Raw genomic sequence first — 27,111 nt, 5'->3', positions numbered from 1 at the left:
CTAAATTAAGGACAAAACTAAACTCACCGGGAACGGATGAAGTTTTGGAACGCAACGACCGCTCATCTACATCCAAAATGAATGAGATTAGTTCAAATGGATTTGGTAGACTGTAACTATTTTTAAGACAATGAATACCGTTCAATTTGCACCGCCTTATGTCCACCATGGTGAGAATCAGTAGAAGACTAGGGTTGAGGAAAAGCAGTGAGCTAGGGTTGAGAAATGGTGTAGTGAAACGGCGGAGAAGATAGTGGGGCTAAAGCTGAAACGTCGAGCGGGAAGAAAATGGGAGAGAGTTTTACCCTAATTCATATTACCGTGATTAACGTCTCCATCATTTTTACCATGTTTGACCACATTAAGAAATGACTAAGATGCCCTTTGGCTGAACAATTTAATGCACAGGATGAATTACGAATTTAAGATGTAGGATCTCTAATCTCAGCCACAAAATTAAAATCCATTGGCTAATATTTGTCTCTAGTTCTGCACTAAGAAGGTGTTGTGGGAATAAGGGGACCCTATATATATATATATAAGCAATTATATTATACTACTACTCAATTAAGAAATTGAGTTTAAGTGCATAAAATTTGATGAGTTGAGAAGACTACAACACCGCCGTAGTGTTCTCCACTACTACGGTCAAACCCCAATTTTTCACCTCGCTGCCGGTAAAATAGATATTCATAGATTTTGATTTAAATCACTATTTTATTAATTAAATATGTAAATATTAAATAAGTTTATTAAATAAGTGGAGAAATGGTAAAGTAAGAGAGAATATATGTCCTAACACTCACCTTGAACATCATTATTTGTAAATTAATTATCATTCTGTATAATTTATAATATTAAATTTGTCTATGTTCTCAACATACAGTGCTTGCTATTGGCTTAGTGGAGTACATAAATATCACCCTAATAAACCCAATTACTAAATGTTGTTTGTTACTCATACCAAAATAAATGTAACAAATAATTTTATAGAAAAAATCTCTAACTTTTGACAAATAATTATGATTGAGTATAAAGTCAAAAATCAGCGAAACCAGTGGAAGATAAAAGTTACGGGTGTCTAGTTTATATAGAATAAATTTGTTCATGAAACTTCTAGAGATTTATGATTATAACCATTTTATCTGAACCTACTAGAACATTTACAATCTCTTTAGAGAAATTACTTAGAAAGAGCGAGAGTTCGAATCGATTGTGGATCAAGTTATATGGAAAGATAACCGAACCGGATGGATCAGTTAACAAATGTCGTTGCCACTTGATCAAACGTTCTCGCTCTCGCTCGCCTCCAAAGTAATTTGTAAACTCTCAATTTTGCACTACTTTAACAGTAAAGCGGCAAGTTCGGGGTCGATCCCACAGAGAAGTTGGTGTGTCAAATGTGTGAATAGTGAACAGGGGGTTGGCTGCTACCACACTTTAACTTTGGGAGTTTTTTAACTACTTGTTTTATTCTAGACAGAATTAAACTTACTAACTTGATTAAGGGAATATTAACTACTGGGTGAAGTGTATCGGAAACGAAATTGAAACAGTAAATGCGAGGATGAAAATGAAAAACTTCAATTAAACCTAAGAACGGTACAGCGTGAAAGTTAAACTAAGCTAACACTTCGGAAAATACGAAAGCAAGTAAATCCGAGGAGATCTTCGGCGGGAAACTTAAGAATACGCCGACAGATATCAAGTATTCTGCAGCGCTCCTTCGATCGCCCTTTTTAACTAAGTATTACTTTATCTAAGCTAAGCTATTCTAGAGAAGTGAACTAAGCTAGAGAACTAAACTAAACTAAAGACGGAAATTAAAGTATCGGATCCTTTTCTTGTGGTGTCACATCCTCTATTTATAGGCTCAGCGAGACCTCCAGCTGGATAACGATCTTAGCAGGGAATATTCGCTCTTGCTGAGAGTGAGCGACTCATTGATTGCTACGTGCTTTCCTTCTAGAATGACGACGCTTTTCTGCAACAGATTCGTGATTCAGCTCCGTCCTTGCGTCTCATATTTCAGCACGTGTCCCCTTCTAGAACGTTGTCCTTGGTAACAGAATGTTGTGCACCATCCAGCTCATAGCCTCGCGTGTCCTTCTTCTGAAATCCAGTGGTCCCCTCCTTAACTGCTTGATTACTCCCCTTGATCAACTTCCCCGATTTCTGGCCTTTTTCACCTATTGTACTCACTTGATCAGCTTGGCCTTGTTGCCTTGGTCAAGCGGCATTCCTGCACATTTAACACTTATTTTGCGCTATAAACCGATCAAGTAGCGTACATTTTACCCCTAAACCGATGCATGAAATAGGCCTTATCAATTACACAATAAATCAATTTTCAAAATGAAAGAATCACAATGAGATTAAAACAAAACAAATCATAAGTTGATGGCACTGAAGCTTCATGATCTGTAACCCCTAGATTCATGTACCTCTTGTTAGCAACAAAGGAAGCTCATCAAGAAAGAGTTTTGAAGAAATAAGTTTTGCACCAAGATCAAGATAGCTAGTGATGTACCCACAAGGAAACCACACAACTAAATTTGCTTGTTCATTCACCTATCTGTGATGGCCACGTTCCAGACAAAATTCAGAAATTCAAACTTCTATACTAAATAAACTAGAAAACAAGACCCTATACACATAAAATTACTTCAGTATAGCATCCTGGCAATTCTATATATACTAGTATATTACATCCTAGCTAAAAACAAGTCAAACGAGCCTAAGCATATAACACATTATCAAATCCATAGAGATATAGTGGAATTGCATAGTTAGATAGGTTATTAATCTGAAGCTATATTTACGTACTCATACACAGACCATTGTAGATACATTATACTACTCATCTCATGGACCATGGACTTTGGAGTAGTAAGGAAAGACCATGATACAACAGAGATAACTAGTTCAAATTGAGTTCCCATCTCATCACCAACGGCAAAATCTCCCATTACAACCATTTAATCATTTGTTTACTTGGAATAAACACAAAAGGAGTAACTACATCTTGCATCCATCATCACAGACAGTAACATGAAATGAATTCCTACTTTGGAATTACTAATGACTTAAAAAACAATTAGCCTTGCCCACACCCAATTGTATAGGCTAATACTCCTATAATTTATGTATACCAATTGTATAGGCTAATACTCCTATAATTTATGTATACCAACTGTATAGGCTAATACTCCTATAATTTATTGCAAACGTCATTTAATAATTGTATATCATATCATGGATACAAATTGGTGATCAAATTATATAAGGTTAATTACTCAAAACCTAATGATCTAGTACTATGATTTATTTATTGGAAAAAGGTGGAATACATAACCTAAGATTATTATACATTAAGAGAGATAAAGGGTTGTTGAGTGCTTAAAAGTAGGAGAGATACAAAAAGTAAGAGAGAAAAGGTTGTTGGGTGTTTAAAAGTAGGAGAGATGAATAAAGTAAGAAAGAGATTTAAGAAAAATTGTGAAGACATTTCTTTTCGGCAGACGATTTAAGAAAAATTGTATTAAGTATGTTAAGTAAAGAAAGAATAAAGTAAGAAATAAAAAAGATAGAGTGATAAAGAGATAATAAAGTAAGAGAGAGTAAAGTAAATGAGAAAAATTAGATTGACTTTAATAAAAAAAAATGACAACACTACTATGGAACATACAAAAATAACAAAATGATTCTACAACTGTTGAACGGAGGGAGTATCATTTAGAAAATGTGTGTTTCCCAAATTCGTAGAACCCCAAAAAATATACCCCTCTAGAATCTATGCCTCCGTCCCACAAGAATATACACTTTAAAATTTTGAAACTCTCTTCTATCTAACGAGGTGTGACTCATTATCCACTAATAATACTTTTATTACTTTTTCTTTCTACATCTCTCTCACTTAATCAATTTTGCATATTATAAAAAAGTCCTAATAAGAAAGCCATGCCCAACCAAAAATACACACTTTCGTGCGACTAAGGGAGTATATCTTATTTTCTTCCATGTTATAAAAAAGTCCTAATAAGAAAGGAGAGGAAAGGATTTAATTTAGATAACTCTAATAAAAAGCAGTACACATTAAATAGAGCCATCTATGGACCCTATGTGGTTCACTCTCTTTTGTGATCCGAGAAATAATAGGGATGAGCTTATAATTTTGTTCGACTCCTCTAAATTACTGAAATAAAAGAGCGACTTAAACATAATCCACAAAGCAAGCCGGTGCCTTTGCGTTGGGGCCTTGTGCTTGAGACTGAGGTGGGCAATAATTGTTTGTGTTCAACTTCAGTTTTGATTTCTTTTTTTATGGCCTCAATTTTGGTTTTTGGTATGGTCTTATGCCATCATCTGCAACATTGATGCAGAATTCATCTTACAAATTGGATTCTTCTGTAATTGTTTGGATATAATAATCAATAATGAAGGGGTGAAAATGTAATTTGAACTAATATAACAAGTCGGTTCACTTTTTGACAGATTTTCTGATGTAACAAATGCATGAAAAGAAAAAGCATTTCTACCCATGCCATTATATTTTCTTGATTCTTTTATGAGTGTATATTTTCTGGATCAAAATTACCAAACATACCCTAAGGGGGACAGTTGATTGAATCTAAATTTTAGAATTTCACGTAAGTTCTGAACTACCCTTCAACAAAATATTAACCAGGTGCAATGCTCACGGGTAATTTCGTTTTTACGCCACTATATAAAGTTAACCCAACTTTAGGAATGTTGTCTAAATTTTGAACTGAAATGAACAAGTCAATGGCATGTGTGAAATTCAACTAAATTTGGCTTTAGGAGCCGGTGCTGACCTTGGGGCCTGGCAACTCCAGTCAAATCTTTTGAGTTTGAGGTTCACTTCTATTTTTTGTATGTGATCTATTGCCAGTGAGGGTTATGACGTTGCCTCTTCCTTTTTGGCACTGGCAATGCCTTTGTTACTTTAACCGATCACGTGAGTAGCATTTCGTGGATCTTCATTGAAGTAGCAATACTTAGGACTAATTGAAATCGCACAATTTATTTTATAATATCCTAAAAATTAATACTGTGGAACTATCATTGAAGCCAAGTTGAAGTTTGAGGGCTGTGGTATGCCAATAATTGAAACATACTTTATGGAGTATGTGACTATATAAAGATGTTGGAAGAATATCACATGAGATCCGGAGGAAGATTAGGGGTGATTATCTCTTACCAACTATAGATGATATGGAATCAATGTAATTAATGTAAAATAGGTTTACCTTGTATAATCTCTCCTGGTACCTATATAATGGTGCTACATGTACAGTTATCATATGAATGAATATACTGCCCTTTATCGATCACTTTAACATGGCTTCAGAGCAGGAACGATTTTGGCACAGAAAACTCTCAGCCCATAACCGATACAGAAACCAGATCAGAAAATCAAACCTTACACATCAGAAACATGTCAGATACCGACGATACCAAAACCGAAACAGAACAGACCACAAATTTGAAGAATAGCAAGAATTTCACTGTGGCATTCAAATTAAATGGGAGGAATTACCCACTTTGGTTCAGACTAATGAAAGTCAAGATAGGAGGAAGAGGTGCATATTCGTACATCCGAAAGGACCCCCCAGATCCGAAGAGTAAGAGGTATGACGACTGGGAAGAGAACGACTTGGTGGTCTTCTCTTGGATCATCGATAATATCGAGAACGATATCATCGCCGACTTCGCCCACCATCAGACATCGAAGGCGGTGTGGGATAGTCTTGCCGTGACGTTCGAAAACAAGGCACACAAGTATCTCATATACGACCTAGAAGAAAAGGCAATCACAATCAGACATAGAGATCTCGATGTAGAAACTTACTTATGAAGGATCCAAGGACTATGGATTAACATTTACCGCTTCCAAAAGCAGCCCATCACGCGTTGCGACAAGGGAGTAGGGCAGTATAGAGTTCATTCAAACGAGAAACGCTTGTTCAAATTTCTGGCAGGATTGAATCCAGAGTACGCTTTGATCCGACGGGATATCCTTAAGGAGGACCCCTACCCATCAGTCGAAGGCGCCCACGAGTGGGTGAAAACGGAGGCGGCTCGACGTCAAATCATGCCACCGGCATCGCGTCCACCCACCGTGGAAACCAGCAATGGAAACGGCGGTGACTCATCATTTGGGGTATCGGGAGTGGATTCGCTGCCCAGAGTCAACGCCCGTCATACCAGAGTTGACCACCACGCCCCGCAACTAGCGTCCGACCAGGGAACTACCGACAAGATACATCGAAGCTGTGGTGCTCCCACTGCGGAAAACAGAAGCACACTTATGAAACCTGTTCAAAAGATTGGGGTATCCGAAGTGGTGGGAAGAACGGCAGAAGGCGAGAATGTTTCAGGCCTAAATGGTCATCGGTGTTAATGAGGACGGACAGCGGAGGCAGATCTCCGTCGGAAATAGTGGGGAAACAGCCAGACAACGAACGCCGATGCACCCTAAGACTCCAACCGGTGGCGGCAACGTGCGGGGAGCCGGGAACTTCGCCGGACGAACGGAGACGGGAGGGGCGGTGATTCACGGGAGTGGCGGCGCTGAAGGAGGTAAAGGGTTTGTTATTTTTATACTAAACCCTAATTATTTTCATAAATACAAATAGTCTCCCCCATGATAGAAGTTTATTACATGTTGCACCCCATCTATTTAAAAACAGCCCCCGGATCTTTATATATCCGAAAAAGACCCTAGTAGTAGCTATAAATTTCATATTGACTCTCATATATCCAATTTTACATCTGAACCCACTTGCACCGTTAGAAAATATTTCCACTGCATATCATGTCCAAAGTGGGAACGAAACACAAAAGGGTTGGACTTTTTATTGTGGGGCAACTGATACTATGACCCAGGATAAAAATGATTTCATTGGACTAAGTGAAATTAGTAAGAGCTATATTAAAACTGCAAGTGGAGGATTAATAACTGTGGAGGGTTCAGGCACTATTGAGATATCTCATACTCTACGACTCAGAAATTGTTTACATGTCCCAACTTTATCTCAGAGATTGATGTTTATAAGTCATGTGATGAAGGAGTTGAATTGTACTCTGCTAATGCATCCCGATTTTTGCATATTACAGAATATTCGGACAAGGAGGATTCTTGGGTGTGGCACTAAGAAACAAGGACTACTACTATGTGGGCAAGATAGCTCAACATGGCAGTGCGATGCTGGCTCACGGGTCCATGAAACAAGAAATTTGGCTGTGGCACTGAAGACTAGGACACCCATCCCCTGGTTACTTTAAACTTCTTTTTCCAAAACATTCCATTCCTACTGATTTTTTGTGTGAAACTTGCGTTTTGGCCAAGAGCCACATACAATCATTTAAACTTACAAGCACTCGTATGAATTCCATATTTTCCTTAGTACATTCTGATGCGTGGGGTCTGGCACATTTTTTGGGAGGGAATGGTTTTCGATACTTTGTAATTTATATGGATGATTGCACAAGAATGACTTGGATTTATTTTATGAAACATAAATCTAAAGTTGTTGAAAAATGTACCTTGTTCTTTAAAATGGTCCAAACCCAGTTTCAAACCATCAAAACTCTTCGCTCGGATAATGGGAGGGAATTCATGAATAGTCCTTTGACTCAATTTTGTAAGGAAAAGAGAATGATTCATCAAACCTCTTGTGCTTATACACCCGAACAAAATGGGGTAGCGGAACAGAAAAATAGGATAATCCTATAAATAACCCGAGCTATGATGATTGAATCCAAAGTCCCCAACCATTTTTGGCCAGAAGTCGTAGCCACATCTGTGTTTGTCATGAACCGTCTGCCGAAAAAAATCCTAAACAAAAAAAAACCATGTTGACATTCTATCCAAACAGACTAAAATTCCACTGCACCTGAACCTTCAGCCCAAAGTTTTTGGATGTACCGTCTACGTCCACATACCAAAACACGAGAGAACCAAATTATCCTCATGTGCAAACAAATGTGTTTTCGTTGGGTATGGGCTAAACCGAAAGGATAATGATGTTTTAATCCCAAATCCAGAAAATTCGTGACCACCATGAACTGTAATTTCTCGGAAACCGAATTCTTCTACCACACCCACCTTAGTCAAGGGGGAGAGTGATCCAGGTAGTTCCGAGGACTACCTAAGTTGGGTTGTGCCACTTCCAAACTCTTCGATTGAGGATCTAACAGAACCAGTTGTCACTGCCACCGATCAGGTCTCGCTGCCAAAGTGACCTCACCCGCAACCCAAAGATCCCCCTCCAATGATATCTGAGGTAATCCCTGAACCAAGTCCCGGTGAAAATACAATTTCTACTGACCCTAGTATAGAACTCTCATAGGAAAACACAATTGATGGAGATACTGTGAGGTATATTCTCCCATTTCGGAGTACTAGAGAAGTTCCACCAAAACGATACTCTCCTGAAAAGATTGAAAAGAAAAGCCGTTATAGAGTAGCAAACTTTGTACAAGGAACCTGACCAAGATGGCTCGAGCTTTCGAAGTTGCATAGTATGAAGAAGAGGAGATCCCACAGTCATCTGAGGAAGCAATGAAACATAAACATTGGAGAGATGCTATGTTCACATAGATGAAGGAACTAATGAGGAATAACACATGGGTGAAAGGCAAGCTACCCGAAGGAGCCGGAACTGTTGGGTGTAGATGGGTGTTCACGATAAAACGGAGGCCAGACGGCACAATAGAGAGATATAAGGCGATACTTGTAGCAAAAGGATACACCCAGACTTATGGAGTTGACTACGCTGAGACCTTTTTACCAGTGGCGAGGATCAACACTGTAAGGGTGTTATTCTAGATTGCTCCCAACAAGGATTGGTCAGTTCATCAGTTCGATGTGACTAATGTCTTCTTGCATGGAGAGTTACCAAAGCCGGTCATCATGGAACCTCCGCCAGAATTCACTGGCGACTTTCGAGATGGAGAAGTATGTCAGTTGAAGAAGACACTATATGGGCTGAAACAGTCTCCACGAGCCTGGTTTGGGAGATTCACGGAGGTGATGAAAAAGTGCGAATATAAGCAGAGTAATTCTGACCACACACTGTTCATCAAGAAGAAAAATGGTAAGATCACATGTTTGATTATATATGTAGACGACATGATCATTACTGGAGATGATGAAGAAGAAATAGTTGAACTACGGAAGAACTTGTTCAGTGAATTTGAGATGAAAGATTTGGGACTTCTTAAGTACTTCCTAGGCATAGAGGTATTGAGATTAAAAAAAGGGGAATCTTCATGAACCAAAGGAAGTATGTAGTGGATCTGTTAGCTGAAGTTGGGATGCTTGATTGTAAACCGGTAGACACTCCAATAGTTCAAAACCATGGACTACAGATGAAAAAACAGCCTAAACAGACGGACAAAGGGAGATACCAGAGGTTGGTAGGGATGCTGATTTACCTATCACACACTAGACCAGTCATTGCATACGCCGTAGGAGTAGTAAGTCAGTTTATGCATGTACCGCAAGAAGAACACTGGGCGGCGGTTTTGCGCATAGTCCAGTATTTGAAAGGAACGGCCGAACATGGCCTATTATTCGAGAAGCATGGGCACTTGGAGATACAAGGATTTACTGATGCTGATTGGGTCGGGAACCCAAATGACAAGAAGTCAACTGTCGGGTACTTTACCTTCGTAGGAGGCAACCTCGTGACATAGAGACGCAAGAAACAGAAAGTGGTGGCACTATCAAGTGCAGAAGCAGAGTATCGGGGAATCGAGAGTGAGATGACTGAGATACTTTGGCTAAGGAAGCTTATGAAGGAGTTGGATCTGTATTCATCTTAGACTTGCAAGCTATTCTATGACAACAAGACGGCTATTAGCATATCTGAAAACCCAGCCCAACATGATCGCACGAAGCACGTGGAACTGGATAGACAATTTATAAAAGAGAACATTGGTGCAAAGATCATTGAAATGTCAAATGTCAAGTCCGAGGACCAACTGACTGATATCCTGACAAAGGCAGTGAACTCGAAATCATTTTGAGAAGTACTGTGCAAGTTAAGTATCGGGAATCCCATTACTTAACTTGAGGCGTAGTGTTGGAAGAATATCACACGAGATCCGGAGGAAGATTAGGGGTGATTATCTCTTACCGACTATAGAAGATATAGAATCAATGTAATTAATGTAAAATAGGTTTACTTCGTATAATCTCTCCTAGTACCTATATAATGGCGCTACACATATAGTTATTATATGAATGAATATACAGCCCTTTATCGACCACTTTAATAAAAGATAGATGCATAGTTATCATATGAATGAATATACAGCCCTTTATCGACCATTTTAACAAAAGATAATAGGACGGATAAGAATTCGTTCATATTTCATGACTTAATTGATAACTTGTCATAAAATCAAATATGCTATATATTGAAACAAGGACTTTGCAGTGTGTGATGGAACGCGAGGTAATGTGAGGTATGAATTCCAATCTAACACATTATTCTATTCCAGAGCCTGACATTTGTTCTAAGAATAAATTATTGTATCATTGTGACTACTCAAACTTTTGAATGCTTTGTGCAAGCTTAGATAAAATCACATTTGTATGGTAAGCATGTGAGTTTTGTTGTGTGCATATGAAATGACTATTGAGGTTTTTAAAAAATTTGTATGGTAAGCATGTGAGTTTTGTTGTGTGCATAAGAAATGCCTATTGAGGTTTAAAAAAATCTATGTATGAGTTTAAGGAAATCGAGACGAGATTTGCTATAGTTGTTGATTAATTAGTGGAAACCAATGTCTTTTTAAATTTCTTTCATCTGTTATGTTTTATACATAACAAATACTACTTTCGTCATGCATTAACTGTCACATTTACTAGTCTGCACTCATTTTGTAAAAATGATAATAAATAGTTAAAGTGAAAAAATAGTAAAATAAGAGAGAATAATGTAAAGAACCCTTCTCCACCTTATTCTCTCTCTTATTTTACTATTTTCTCAACTTTAACTATTTATTATCATTTTTACAAAACGGGTGTAGAAAAATAAATATGTCGGTTAATGCGACACGGAGGTAGCATGTTTTATTTGTTTGAAAAAAGTGGAATACATAACCAAAGATAAACAAAAACAGAAAGCTGAATTATAAACCAAAATTGTTCAAATTTTGGTTTATAATTTAATGGGTCGACCGACTTGATCACCGGTCCACGCATATTTTTATGGATGAAAAATATGATGTTGGGGCCTCCTATTTGATTAATCTAGTTGGGCTCACTCAAGTTCATTAAGTTGGGCTAATTCAAGAGAATAATTAAATCTAAAGATTTAATAGTCAGGAGAATTAATCTCTTTAATCTCAATGAAATATAATATGTTGGGGTGAAACACTAGTCATATTTAAAGCAAACTTCAAATGTAATATCTTACTTCAGAATTAAGATGGATACTAGTATATGGCAATCGTAACATCAAAAAATAAGCTTGGACAAAATTAACTATTCCAAAATATGATTTAGGTTTTTGGTAATCAATCTTATATTATACTCCACTGAATGATAATATTAATTTGGATAAATATTTGACCAAAAAGAAATGCATGTTTAATAAAATTGAAAACAATTGTGTTTGTTTGTCGTTTGGTTAATGACTAATTGTTCAATTTTAAATTCTATGAAAAGGGAGAACACAAATTTCAATAAAAATTCTACTTTTGCGCTCTCTATTTATGCAAGATTTTACTACCTAACCTCATTAATTGCTTGTAGACTTTCACACATTTTCACTCAATTAACTTTTACGGAAGAGTTAATTTTTTGAGAATATTTATTTAGTACACTAAATATAACTACACCAGGACTACCCAGCTCTAAGTAGTAATAATAGTATGTCGACAGGAGCCAAATCAAAATGCATTCATATATTGGAATACAAAATCACGTGAATTCTTACAAAAATGGGTCCAGGAGCCAAATCAAAATACATTCATATATTGGAATACAAAATCACGTGAATTCTTACAAAAATGGGTCAAAATCAGGAGTATATACCACATCTGTTTCATAGTAATAAAGTCATTTTGCCATTTTAGTATATTCTATAATAATAGAGTCATTTCCCTTTTTAGTAAAAGTCGAGCACATTTTTCCACACCTACTTTACTCTCTCTTACTTTTTTCTCTCTTCATCTCTCAACCTTTTTTATTTTTCACTTTATTCTTCTTTTACTTAACTCACCCAACATATTTTTTCTTAATCTGCGTGCCAAAAAAGAAACACCTCCATTACTATGGAACAGAGGGAGTACATTTTATTGAGTCAATTTCTAAGGCAGGCTATACCAAAAATTTTCCTTTAAAAATACTCCCTGATCTATGATCCAAAAAATTAGCGGGTATATAACAATCCAGAAGTTTTCATAAAAAGTGTTAAGAAAGACCTCAAAATTGGTATTCAGTAGAGGATATATCAACAATTAAGCAAACTCGGATGGATACTAATAGAGATATATCAAAAATTTGTAGCATTAGTTGAAGACATAAAATTTACTATCATAGTGGTAGGTGGAGTAATTAGTTAGTAGGAGTGTGAGTTAATTTAAAGTTGGGAATGGGATATGTATGTAGAGATTGAGAAGATAAATAAATAAAGGGTAAGTTTAATTTCTACTTTTAGTTAATAAATGAAGGGTAAGTTTTTGGTTTAATCTTTATTCTTTGTATATCTTACAGATATGTGACTAAGTTGTGTAGACCGAGGCTATCAGCAATGGGGCGCCTTAAGACGCGCCCTAAAGCCCGCCCTATGCACCGTCACGTCAGCATTTTATTCTCTTACCCTTCCACCTGCAGTGGGGCGCCCTAAGGTGCGCCCTAAGCATTTTACTATTGTTTTATTAATTAATTTAACTATTTTCAAATATATAAATGCAAACTTATTAAAATGCACAACGATTAACTAAGAAAGACAACAAATTCATTGACTATAAAAAAAAGTCGCATGAGTTAGAAATAAAAAAAGAGACTATCCTACAAAAGCCCCAACTTCCGGCTCAACTCATCTCTCAACCTCTGGAGGCGCTCGGCTTGGACCGGATCCGTACACTTCATAAGGGCGTTGTGCGTATCCAACAACGTCCGTGCCATCGAGGCGGTTATCAAATCCGTGTAGGCAAGTGTCGCCGGGGTCGGGGTCGGGATCGGCGACGGGGGGTGGCGGCCGAGGAGGATGTCTCCTTCGCCTTCCCCTTGTTCTTCGCAGCCTTCACGCCTATGGGACGCCGCCGGGAGGACATCAGTGTGCCGGAACTCTCTTCCTCCGTGCACGTCTGGTTGAGGTCCACCGGACGAGTTCTGCTTTCGCTGGTCGTGTAACCACCAGTGTCTGTGGTCTTCGTCCTCTTCGCCGCACTGGTGTGCAGAATCCCGCCTTGGAACTTCTGCTCGTCCCTCAAGAGCGCCCAGATGTTGAAATGCTTGAAGTCGTCGTACATGGACTGGTACGACAACAACACTCTATCGCGCACGTCGCTCAAGCTCTCGCCGCTTCCCTGCTCCCTCGTACACTTCTCGTACTCCGCCGCGAACAGGTTGACTTGCTTCTTCACCTGATCCCAGTGCTTCCAGAGCTACTCCCGTTGGCGCTTGTACGCGCTCGGCGGGTTCTCCTCATTGTAGCGTCCGGCAATGCGCTCCCAGTAGTGCGTGCTGCTTCTGGTTGTTGGCGAATATCGGGTCCTCCGATATATCCACCCAACACCTCGCCAAGACGAGGGTTTCATCCGGCTGGTATTTCTTACGGCCGGGGGCGTACACTTCATTCGTTGCCGGAGGTGGCAACTTTCTCGCGACGTGCTTGGTCCGCTTCTTTCTGGCGGGAGAGGCGGTGGCGGCGGCGGCAGCCGTGCGACGGGAAGCGGCGGCCGCGCTAGTTGGCGACTGCTCCATGTCAGAGAGACCGTACGAATCCGTACTGAAGTCCAGATCGTACGTCTGGTCGGCGTCGAACGACCGATATTCACCAGGTTGTGTACCCAACCACCGTGCGACATCTCCAAACGTCAGGCTATTAGGACTTGAGTATCCACCAGAATCCATTTTATAGCGTAATTTGAGAGTTGAAAAGTGAATCGAAAAGTTACAAATGAAAAGTGAACCCAGGGTATATATATATAACAAAAATTTCAAATTAAAAAAAAAACTAAAACGCGTTGCATCGTTCGCGCCATCGTCCGCGTCGCCCACAGTGGGCAGACGATGGCGCGGACGATGCCCTATCGCCCGCGGACTAAGCGTCGAGCGCGGACGACGCATCGTCCGTCGTCCGTGGTGCATCGAGCGCGCTATCGTCCGCCCCATTGCTGATGCCCTGATAGTTCTATAATTTATTTTATATTCATATAATAAGCATATATAAGGATACAAATTTCTTATTGTATTAGTTATCAAATTGTATGAGATTGATTAGTGAAAAGCAATGTCTTCTTTATCTTATGGTCTATGTTTCATTCATTTGTCCTATCATTTGATCCTTTCTTAATGCATAATAAACCATACAATTGATTAGTGAAAAACAATGTCTTTTTTATCTTATGGTCTATGTTTCATTCATTTGTCCTATTATTTGATTCTTTCTTAATTCATAATAAACATGCTTTATTTATTGAAAAAGAGTAAAATAAATAGCCAAAGATTAACATACCTACCTTAAGATGTTATGTATATAAATAAAATACTGCAACATATAGAGAAAGGGGAGCACAAATATAGAGAAGGGGGAGCAACTATGGTACATCCTTAATTAGAGTACTAACGTACATCCAATCGGGTACTGTATTGAAGGATAATATTGATTTGGATAAATATTTGACCAAAAAGAAATGCATGTTTAATAAATGACTAATTGTTCAATTTTAAATTCTATGAAAAGGGAGAACACAAATTTCAATAAAAATTCTACTTTTGCGCTCTCTATTTATGCAAGATTTTATTACCTAACCTCATTAATTGTTTGTAGACTTTCACACTTTTTCACTCAATTAGAGTGCTAACTATTCCGAAATACTCCCTCCATTCCATAGTAGTGGGGGGCATTTCTTTTCGGCACGGAGATTAAGAAAGTAGAGAGATGAAGAGAGAATAAAGTAAAGAGAGAGTAAAGTAAGTGAGAAGACGTGTGTTAACTTTTACTAAAAAGGGAAATTACTCCACTACTATGGAATGTACCAAAATGTCAAAATGACTCCACTACTATGGAACGGAGGGAGTATGATTTAGGTTTTTGGTAATCAATCTTATATTATACTCCACTGAATGATAATATTAATTTGGATAAATATTTGACCAAAAAGAAATGCATGTTTAATAAATGACTAATTGTTCAATTTTAAATTCTATGAAAAGGGAGAACACACATTTCAATAAAAATTCTATTTTTACGCTCTCTATTTATGCAAGATTTTACTACCTAACCTCATTCATTGTTTGTAGACTTTCACACACTTTCACTCAATTAACTTTTACGGAAGAGTTAAGTTTTTGAGATTATTTATTTAGTACACTAAAAATAACTAGACCAGGACTACCCAGCTCTAAGTAGTAATAATAGTATGTGGACAGGAGCCAAATCAAAATGCATTCATATATTGGAGTACAAAATCACGTGAATTCTTAAAAATGGGTCAAATTCAGGAGTACATAGTCCCTTCCTTCTTCTACAGTAATAGAATCATTTTGTCATTTTAGTACGTTCCATAGTAATAGAGTCATTTCCCTTTTTAGTAAAAATCAACACATTTTGTGTCACGACCGCATTTTCTAAGGATAGAAGACACGGTTGATCGCGACTAGGGGATGATTAAAGAAGCGGGGAAGAAAGGGGAAAACACAAATCGACCATAGCTCGAAATAAAATCAGAGTTTTGAACAAAATAGACTTGAGTCTTTTAAGATGCACAACGGAAACAAATGAACGCGGTTCCATGTATGAAGACATGAACCTCCGAGAGTCAAAATCTGACTGAATTAAATGTCTTGTCTCAATAGCACTTCCTCCACCACTTCGCTGCTCAACCTGCACATTTAGAAATATATGCAGGGCTGAGTACAAAAAGTACTCAGTGAACACATTGCCGACAATTACACATATACATTTGAAAATATTGTCAAGCCATCATCACAGTAACACTCGGGGTGTTGTTGAAAAGACCCGAGCTTACTAAAAATATCACATTGGACTGCAGTCCCCTTTTTTTCCTGTACTTAGCCATATCTGATCACATTGTGCCGTCGAGATGGTGTTCTCGCACGGTCACCTTCTCTGCCCAACATGTCAGAGGTATTTTTGTGCCGGGAAGGTGGCCACCTTCCTTGGTCACCTGCTCTGCCCAACATGCAGAGGGAGCTTGTGTACACTAGTCCGAGTGGGGACACCACCCTCACTGGGACCCGAATTCGACTTATATCATCATTCATAATTCACTTGGCCGTAGCCAACAGATAGGCATCATACACAAAAACATTTATGGCAAGACAACATCTTTAAAAATCACGAACATGTGTTCAAGTTTTCATAAAATACAATTTGTATTTTTAGTATAAGAAAGCTCACCTTGATCGCTTAGTTTCCTTAACTTGAATTTCTTACTCCGACCTTACTTGAGGAGATAACCTTTTTGAAAACAAACAATGTACTAATAAGACTCGAGAAATTCACATACTTATAGGAATGCATGCCCCTACTTTATTTCTTTTATCATTTGCTCACCGTTAGAAAATTTTAGAAACTTGCATATTAATTAAATTGGGAAATTTAATTAATAGCACTTCTTTATTAATATTATTATTACTACTACTACGAAATTTCTAAACTTACATTATTTGAACTTACATTATTTATTACTAGTTCGTTTGTTATTTCGGCTCCGATTAAGTGGCATTCCATTCACTACTACAATTTTACGCAAAACTCTAAAATAAGTCCCAAGCTCAATTATGTTAGCTTAGTTACATCATTGGAAGAAATCATAAAAAAAATTAATATAATCATTAATTAAATCTTATTCTAAAACTTAGGCTAAAATTTAATATTAGATTTGCTCCCAAAAGATACCATTTTCGAAACTGGGCCGAGTCTCTCTCCCATTTTTAACCCACAATAACTAAATCTAAAAAAATTGGGCCTCCCTCCAATTAAAACAGCCATTATGATTTTAAAAGAACTGGGCTCATCTTAATTTCCTCACTCCCTTGGCCCAAGTAAATAAAAGAACTAGCCCAATGAATAAGCCCAAATCTAAGATTAAATTCAACCATGTACTCCCCCCTCAACTTATCGTCTCTCTCTCAATCACTATTAACCCCCTTCTTCCCCAATTACACAAAATAGGGAAATCCCTCCCCCAATTCGAAATTCCCGTCGACCCGCCGCCCTCCAGCATCGTCGCCGTCGCTCCGCCGTCCTACCAGCGCCGCCGCTCCAGCGCCGCCCCTCTCTCCCTCTCTTCTCTCCCTTCTTTCTCTCTTCGTCTATCAGTCTCACGCCGCCGCCATCCCCTCTCTCTCTCTCCCGATTCGCCGCCGCCGCCACTGTACATGCACAGGCGGCGGCTTCGCCGACCTCCACCCGGAAGTACGGTCCTATCAGCGGCGCTCTGCACTCTCTCTCCCCCTCTCGGTCGGTCTCTCTCTCTCTTCTCCCCTCCGATTCGCCGCACCGCCGCCGTCGCCGAGAACCTCCCACAGCCGCCGACGCCGATTTCCGACAGGTGGGATGGTCGGAATTCGTTCCTCCAATTCCTCTCTTTTATTTGTTCATGAGGATTATATATATATATATATATATATATTTTTTTTTTCTTTTTGATGATTAACTTTGTTAGTTAATTCAAAAATTTCCAGATTCAAAGGAATGAAGAAGGGCATATGTGTTTTTGGAGCGTGGCTGCCATCATCGGCGACGGAGTGCCGAGCTCGCTGCCGGAAGAGCTGTTGCTGTCGCCGCCGGGAGCCGCTGCTCCGTCGGTGGTCGTGCAGCCCCGAAACATCACCGCAGCCCCCAACTTCAAACGGGACAGTCCCGATTCACCTCCGAATAGCCCCGACACTAACCCGATTTCAACCGAACAGATCGGTTCTCATTCAAAGTATGCTTCTTTTCATTTTTAGTTTTCAATTCGCAGCAAGGGGGTTTCAATTCGTGATGTTCGATTGGATTTGATTGTGTTATGTGTGGGAGTGATGTATGATGAACATGATATGTATAACAACGATCAAAGGGAAGGGATTTAGGGATTTATACCTCACTGAACAGATCGGCTCAAGCAAGGCTGTTGGTTTTCCCCTCCCTGAATTTGGATTCTTGGTTTCTTGAATTTGATTGAGTAGAAGTTGAGAAGAATAAATCTTGTTCTTGTTGCAGAGGAACGGAGTAGAAGAAATTGATTTGTGAAAGAGTATTATAGAGGGGATAGATGGTGTGGTGGTGCTGTGGGGTGAAGAAAAGAAATGATACAATGCATAAAAGATGGAGTGAAAGTGACGGTGTAGAAGGAATATGATTTGATTTGCCTTTGTCAGGAAGGAAGGAATATGATTTGTGTGCACTAATTAAATACAATATTAAATGATGTGTCTAAAAAAAATTCGATCCATTGGATCTGCCCTCTCTCTTTTTATTTTATTTTATTTAATCATTTAATAATTAATTGAGTATTTATTTAATTGTTTATTTAATTTGGTGTAGATATAATCAGTTCAAGTCCGTGGCTGCCCGCGCTGAAGTACCCAATTTGCTTAGAGTGCGATGTATTAAATTTTGTTGGATGTATCGGACATTAAAATTTTGATTATGGGTCTTGATTCTTTTATTATACATATATATTTTTTTTATATACTTGGTTGTCGTTAGAAACAACAACGACACTCTATCGTAAACAACCCTCTATCGTAATTCGAAATTAATTACGCAAAAAGTTACTTATATGTGTATAATTACGCCAACATTATTGTTTCTAATAATATCGTTTTAGCAGGTCGTTACATACTATCCCCCTTAAAAGAAATTTCGTCCCGAAATTTAGAAAGTAGTTAGACAAAAAGCTTTGGATATTTTTATTCATTTTCTCTTCTAGCTCCCATGTTGCCTCTTCTGGTCCGTGGTTTTTCCGCAAAACCTTCACTGTAGTAATCGACTTGTTCCGAAGCTATTGCGTCTTTCAATCTAGTATTTCCACCGGCTTTTCTTCGTAACTCAGGTCAGACTCTAGAGCGATTTTTCGTGGCACATCACATTTTTTTTTCAAACACGTGCATTCGAAGTTGGGTGACGTGGAATACGTTGTGTGCGTTCCCAAAGTTGGGTGGTAATGCCAAGCGATATGCTACTGGGCCCACTTCCTCTAGAATTTCATAGGGTCTCACGCGAGGAAATTTAGAGGTGGTCTAACAGTTTTAACTTTGATAGGAACTGAACTTGGGATTCCAAGAGAAATATTCAAATCGTTCTTGCTTTGTGTAGGCTCGAAGGTAGCCATGAAAATAAAACGATTATAATTATTTCAATTATGTGAGTGTTTGGTTCACCACAAACTCTCACCAATAGCTTGCAACAAAGGTTTTCATGAAGTGCAAAGACTAGGCTCAATTGGGCTCATTATGCTCACTCCAGGAAAAGAAAAGATACAACTTCAAAGGGCTTGAGCTATACCCATAGAACTTGAGAATTTTATTATGGGAAGAGCTTGCCAGATGGAATAAATTGCGAAAGTGAGGGTATGAGGAATAGAATGTAGATGTCAATAATAGATGGCCAATAATACAATAAAAATGAAAAGTGAAGTAGAAAAGTTTCAAGTATCCCCAGATGATAATAGGAAGACCTGAGATGGTTGGTTACAAATGGATTTGAAAAGAATAGGAAACACAACCAATTGCAATTTGCTCGACAACACTGTGATAGGAGATCATATCAACGAAATTTTTAGAGTTTATAGGCAATTCAGGGAAACTAACTAATAAAGAGGGCAACAAGAGGAAACTAGCCAAGGGATAAGCAATGTGCCAGCTTTAACATGGAGCTTGCAGAAAAGCTCAAATCAAGAGACAACAGTCATATTTGAATTCAGAAGATGAGAGTATTCATGTAAAACAAAGAGCTTGTCAATAAGTATGTCTAAAAACACAAAGAGTCAAATTAAAAGGTTTAAAGTCTCACCATATGGCTGCTCCAAAATAGTAAGACTGAAAATGATTGGTCTCAAGTGGATTTGAGAAAGAAGAATAACAAGGAACTACCCTTTTGGGTCAACAACATCGTGATACTATATCACGTTAATGAATTCACAACGTTTATAATCAAATCACGGAAATTAACTAGTAGAGAAGACAATCAGAACAACCTAGTTCAGGGAGAGAGCAATTTGCTTTAGACCTGGAGTTGCTGAAGAGCTCAAAACATGATGGAATAATTATAGTGGAATTAAGAAGAGGTGACTATTAATGAGCTTGTCAATAAGTACATTTGAAATCACAAAAGGTCTACCAACGATCTTTGAAGAATATATTATCATTGAAGAGACAATAGTTTAGGGAAACATGTTTATTCTGAAGGCTATAAATAAAGCAGCTCCGAGTATAGGAGTTTGGTGGCAAGAATTCAGAGAGTCAAAATATTACTTTTATACAGAATGAGTAAAGAAGGACCGTAGTCACTGGAGGTTATCAGAAAACATGAGGGAGCAAGCTCAAAACTGAAAGTGATTCACAACCTTGACATAGAAGAGGGAAAATAATGGCACATTACCTTGCAAAGAAAGTCATTTAAGATCTTAATTCAACAAAAGTATTTTGATCAGGGGGATTCGAGAAATTGGAATTCATGGGAACCCAAGTAAGCGTTGTTGATGAATCTTCCTGGTTAACTACGATGGTGATACTCCCTTATTTAACTCTTTATAGAGAATAATAAATAAGTTATAGAAAACTTTGGTCACAAGCTACATTCACCTTACGATCACGTCATATGACCATATGTGGGGATTATGGCTCTTTGGTACTCTCGGTTCGTCATAACGCTCATCCTCATAACACGTCGTTTCTGCTTACTTATTATGTAGAGTTAGGTTCTTTGTTTACATTGTAATCATATTCTCTTGCTATGTATGTGTACATCGCTTAGTTGGATCAAATGTATGATCATCTGGAGTGATTGAATTGTCAAGAAAGACAACGGCTAACCCAGATTATTCATGTCATTGGGACGTAGAAAATGGATTTTAGCCCCTACCATCTTTCTAGAAACATCGTTTTGTTTTATCTATGCCGGATTTCTTTTCTCGTGACAAAGTTTCTTTCTTATCGCGTACTTTCTTTTCGTCGCTCGGGAAAGCGAGAAATGTTCATACTGTACTACTAAGTTCGAGTTCATATTAGGTTCTAGAAGGAACGCATAACTAAATATTCTAAGTTCTTGAAAATTTCGATTTCCCCATACTAGCAACATGATTCAATAGCTAACTCAAAACGAGATATCATTTCACAAACTCAAAAAGAGACATCATTTCAACAATTGGTACCAGATTCGTATACTTTATACTTTCATATTTCAGTACCATTTTTTTTTCATTTAGGAAAGTTACTTCTTTTATTCATGCATTCATAGTCTTTAGCCAAGAAAAGACATACTAACTCTTTTTTATAAGCACGCTATCAAATCAAGAAACATCAACTCTTTCTTTAAACTTGGTATTTTCATCTGTTCACTCAAATTAACTACATGAGTTATTTCTTCATTTCAAACTTTCAAACATCTTGACTTTCTTTTGAAAAAGAACAAGTTACCTTTTTCCTCGTTGAGTGTGAGTGGTGGGAGTGCTAAGAGCATTTTCATCGATTAGACAGTCTAGTGGAACAAGGCTAGACCAAAGATTTTCAAAGAAGACTCTCGGGTTCAGAGCAAGAAAGAATGCTCTGATACCACTCTGTCACGACCGCATTTTCTCAGGATAGAAAACACGGTTGATCGCGACTAGGGGAGGATTAAAGAAGCGGGGAAGAAAGGGGGAAAACACAAATCGACCATAGCTCAAAATAAAATCAGAGTTTTGAACAAAATAGACTTGAGTCTTTTAAGATGCACAACGGAAGCAAATGAACGCGGTTCCATGTATGAAGACATGAACCTCCGAGAGTCAAAATCTGACTGAATTAAATGTCTTGTCTCAATAGCACTTCCTCCACCACTTCGCTGCTCAACCTGCACATTTAGAAATATATGCAGGGCTGAGTACAAAAAGTACTCAGTGAACACATTGTCGACAATTACACATATACATTTGAAAATATTGTCAAGCCATCATCACAGTAACACTCGGGGTGTTGTTGAAAAGACCCGAGCTTACTAAAAATATCACATTGGACTGCAGTCCCCTTTTTTTCCTGTACTTAGCCATATCTGATCACATTGTGCCGTCGAGATGGTGTTCTCGCACGGTCACCTTCTCTGCCCAACATGTCAGAGGTATTTTTGTGCCGGGAAGGTGGCCACCTTCCTCGGTCACCTGCTCTGCCCAACATGCAGAGGGAGCTTGTGTACACTAGTCCGAGTGGGGACACCACCCTCACTGGGACCCGAATTCGACTTATATCATCATTCATAATTCACTTGGCCGTAGCCAACAGATAGGCATCATACACAAAAACATTTATGGCAAGACAACATCTTTAAAAATCACGAACATGTGTTCAAGTTTTCATAAAATACAATTTGTATTTTTAGTATAAGAAAGCTCACCTTGATCGCTTAGTTTCCTTAACTTGAATTTCTTACTCCGACCTTACTTGAGGAGATAACCTTTTTGAAAACAAACAATGTACTAATAAGACTCGAGAAATTCACATACTTATAGGAATGCATGCCCCTACTTTATTTCTTTTATCATTTGTTCACCGTTAGAAAATTTTAGAAACTTGCATATTAATTAAATTGGAAAATTTAATTAATAGCACTTCTTTATTAATATTATTATTACTACTACTACGAAATTTCTAAACTTACATTATTTGAACTTACATTATTTATTACTAGTTCGTTTGTTATTTCGGCTCCGATTAAGTGGCATTCCATTCACTACTACAATTTTACGCAAAACTCTAAAATAAGTCCCAAGCTCAATTATGTTAGCTTAGTTACATCATTGGAAGAAATCATAAAAAAAATTAATATAATCATTAATTAAATCTTATTCTAAAACTTAGGCTAAAATTTAATATTAGATTTGCTCCCAAAAGATACCATTTTCGAAACTGGGCCGAGTGTCTCTCCCATTTTTAACCCACAATAACTAAATCTAAAAAAATTGGGCCTCCCTCCAATTAAAACAGCCATTATGATTTTAAAAGAACTGGGCTCATCTTAATTTCCTCACTCCCTTGGCCCAAGTAAATAAAAGAACTAGCCCAATGAATAAGCCCAAATCTAAGATTAAATTCAACCATGTACTCCCCCCCTCAACTTATCGTCTCTCTCTCAATCACTATTAACCCCCTTCTTCCCCAATTACACAAAATAGGGAAATCCCTCCCCCAATTCGAAATTCCCGTCGACCCGCCGCCCTCCAGCGTCGTCGCCGTCGTTCCGCCGTCCTACCAGCGCCGCCGCTCCAGCGCCGCCCCTCTCTCCCTCTCTTCTCTCCCTTCTTTCTCTCTTCGTCTATCAGTCTCACGCCGCCGCCATCCCCTCTCTCTCTCTCCCGATTCGCCGCCGCCGCCACTGTACATGCACAGGCGGCGGCTTCGCCGACCTCCACCCGGAAGTACGGTCCTATCAACGGCGCTCTGCACTCTCTCTCTCTCTCTGCACTCTCTCTCCCCCTAAACCCTAAACCCCCTCCGATTCGCCGCACCGCCGCCGCCGCTGCGGATCCGCCTCTGCCGCCGTCGCCGAGAACCTCCCACAGCCGCCGACGCCGATTTCCGACAGGTGGGATGGTCGGAATTCGTTCCTCCAATTCCTCTCTTTTATTCCGAGCTCGCTGCCGGAAGAGCTATTGCTGTCGCCGCCGGGAGCCGCTGCTCCGTCGGTGGTCGTGCAGCCCCGAAACATCACCGCAGCCCCCAACTTCAAACGGGACAGTCCCGATTCACCTCCGAATAGCCCCGACACTAACCCGATTTCAACCGAACAGATCGGTTCTCATTCAAAGTATGCTTCTTTTCGTTTTTAGTTTTCAATTCCCAGCAAGGGGGTTTCAATTCGTGATGTTCGATTGGATTTGATTGTGTTATGTGTGGGAGTGATGTATAATGAACATGATATGTATAACAACGATCAAAGGGAAGGGATTTAGGGATTTATACCTCACTGAACAGATCGGCTCAAGCAAGGCTGTTGGTTTTCCCCTCCCTGAATTTGGATTCTTGGTTTCTTGAATTTGATTGAGTAGAAGTTGAGAAGAATAAATCTTGTTCTTGTTGCAGAGGAACGAAGTAGAAGAAAATTGATTTGTGAAAGAGTATTATAGAGGGGATAGATGGTGTGGTGGTGCTGTGGGGTGAAGAAAAGAAATGATACAATGCATAAAAGATGGAGTGAAAGTGACGGTGTAGAAGGAATATGATTTGATTTGCCTTTGTCAGGAAGGAAGGAATATGATTTGTGTGCACTAATTAAATACAGCATTAAATGATGTGTCTAAAAAAAATTCGATCCATTGGATCTGCCCTCTCTCTTTTTATTTTATTTTATTTAATCATTTAATAATTAATTGAGTATTTATTTCATTGTTTATTTAATTTGGTGTAGATATAATCGGTTCAAGTCCGTGGCTGCCCGCGCTGAAGTACCCAATTTGCTTAGAGTGCGATGTATTAAATTTTGTTGGATGTATCGGACATTAAAATTTTGATTATGGGTCTTGATTCTTTTATTATACATATATATTTTTTTTATATACTTGGTTGTCGTTAGAAACAACAACGACACTCTATCGTAATTCGAAATTAATTACGCAAAAAGTTACTTATATGTGTATAATTACGCCAACATTATTGTTTCTAATAATATCGTTTTAGCAGGTCGTTACATTTTGCCACACCTACTATACGTTCCCTTACTTTTTTCTCTTTTCATCTCTCCACATTTTTCATTTTCTACATTATTCCCCCTTTACTTAATTCACCTTACTCAATTTTTCTTAATCTCCGTGCCAAAAAAGAAACACTCTCATTACTATGTAACGGAGGGAGTACATTTTATTGAGTCAATTTCTAAGGCAGGCTATACCAAAATTTTTCCTTTAAAAACACTTCTTGTTCTATGATCCAAAAAATTAGCGGGTGTATAACAATCCAGAAGTTTTCATAAAAAGTGTTAAGAAAGACCTCGAAATTGGTATTTAGTAGCGGATAGCAAACTCAGATGGATACTAATAGAGATATATCAATAATTTGTAGCATTAGTTGAAGACATAAATTTACTATCATAGTTGTAGGTGGAGTAATTAGTTAGTAGGAGTGTGAGTTAATTTAAAGTTTGGAATGGGATATGTATGTAGAGACTGAGAAGATAGATAAATAAATGGTATAAGTTTAATTTCTACTTTTAGTTAATAAATGAAGGGTAAGTTTTTGGTTTAATCTTTATTCTTAGTATAGCTTACAGATATGTGACTAAGTTGTGTAGATTGATACTTAGGGATGTCAATGTAGCCCGTAACTTGTGGGCTGGCCCGAATAGCCAGTCAAATTTATAGGGTTAGAGCTGAAAATTTCTAGCCCGATAAAATCAAAATCTGATTAACCCGCACCCGATTAACCCGCAACCCATTAGGATCAGATTCGAAAACCCGATGGGCTGGTCCGAAAACCCGATAAAATTTCTATTATTCTATTTTTTAACTCCTAATTCGACATTTCATTGATTAATTTTAACTAAAAAATAAATTTCAATTTTATATTAAATATATAAATTATATATTAAATTTTTATTAATATAATCATTGATAAATAAATTAAAAACTTCAAATTTACAAAAAATATATTTATATTTCTAAAACATGCATTAAAATTCTTCGAAATATCTCAAATATTAGTATTTGATCATGTTTATAATTGACTTTAAGCATATATATCAAATATATCATAATTAAATGTTTTACATTATATGAATATTAGTAATTTTAATCAGTATTTATTGGATTGAACGAATGTTAATATTATCAGTAGCAACCCGATTAACCCACCGGGCTAGCCCGAAACCCGATCTTTTAGGGTTAGGATTGAGCTTTTATAACTCGAAAGAAATCACAACCCGATTAGCCTGCACCCGATTGACCGACAACCTGAGTAGAGTTGGCCCCGAAATTCAACGGACCGGCCCGACCCGATTGACATCCCACTGATACTTCTATAATTTATTTTAAACTCATTTAATAAGCGTATATCATGGATACAAATTTGTTATTGTATTAGTCATCAAATTGCATGAGATTAATTAGTGAAAAACAATGTCTTTTTATCTTATGGTCTATGTTTCATTCATTTGTCCTATTATTTGATCCTTTCTTAATTCATAATAAACATGTTTTATTTATTGAAAAAGAGTAAAATAAATAACCAAAAATTAACATACCTACCTTAAGATGTTATGTATATAAATAAAATATTGCAACATATAGAGAAAGGGGGCATTGGGGTGCATCCTTAATTAGAGTGCTAACGTATATCTAATCACGTGCTGCCACGTGGCACGAAAAAATGTAATATTGTAAAGACAAAAAATGCAATACACATTTGTAAAGTTATACATGCAATTCCGCGGATTGCATTTTAGTTATAGGTAAATTGCATTTTATATTGTTAAGTTTTGCATTTTAACATAAATTGTCTACAATGCAAAATAAACTATATATAAATGCAATCCGTCTATATATAATATGCAAATTAAATAGCCAATATCTAAAATGCAAAATTCAACAATAAAAATTGCAATCTGCCTATAACTAAAATGCAATCTGCCAAAATTCATATATCATTTCTATAAATGTATATTGCATTTTTGTGTTTACAATATTGCATTTTTCGTGTCATATGGC

At 37.9% G+C, this 27,111-nt stretch overlaps 1 long non-coding RNA gene across 1 annotated transcript; it reads left to right on the top strand.

Annotated features, from left to right (window-relative positions):
* The first annotated feature begins 23,699 nt into the window (after positions 1-23,699).
* On the top strand, positions 23,700-24,950 carry LOC121747566. The gene is made up of 2 exons (XR_006039223.1): positions 23,700-24,221; positions 24,822-24,950. It is a non-coding gene; the product is annotated as an uncharacterized LOC121747566 (long non-coding RNA).
* Positions 24,951-27,111: the final 2,161 nt, after the last annotated feature.

Source organism: Salvia splendens, chromosome 9 (assembly GCF_004379255.2).
Source record: "Salvia splendens isolate huo1 chromosome 9, SspV2, whole genome shotgun sequence".
In the NCBI taxonomy this organism is placed as follows: domain Eukaryota; kingdom Viridiplantae; phylum Streptophyta; class Magnoliopsida; order Lamiales; family Lamiaceae; genus Salvia; species Salvia splendens.
Note: the sequence above shows the minus strand (reverse complement) of the source record. Positions and strands in the feature narration are given on the sequence as shown.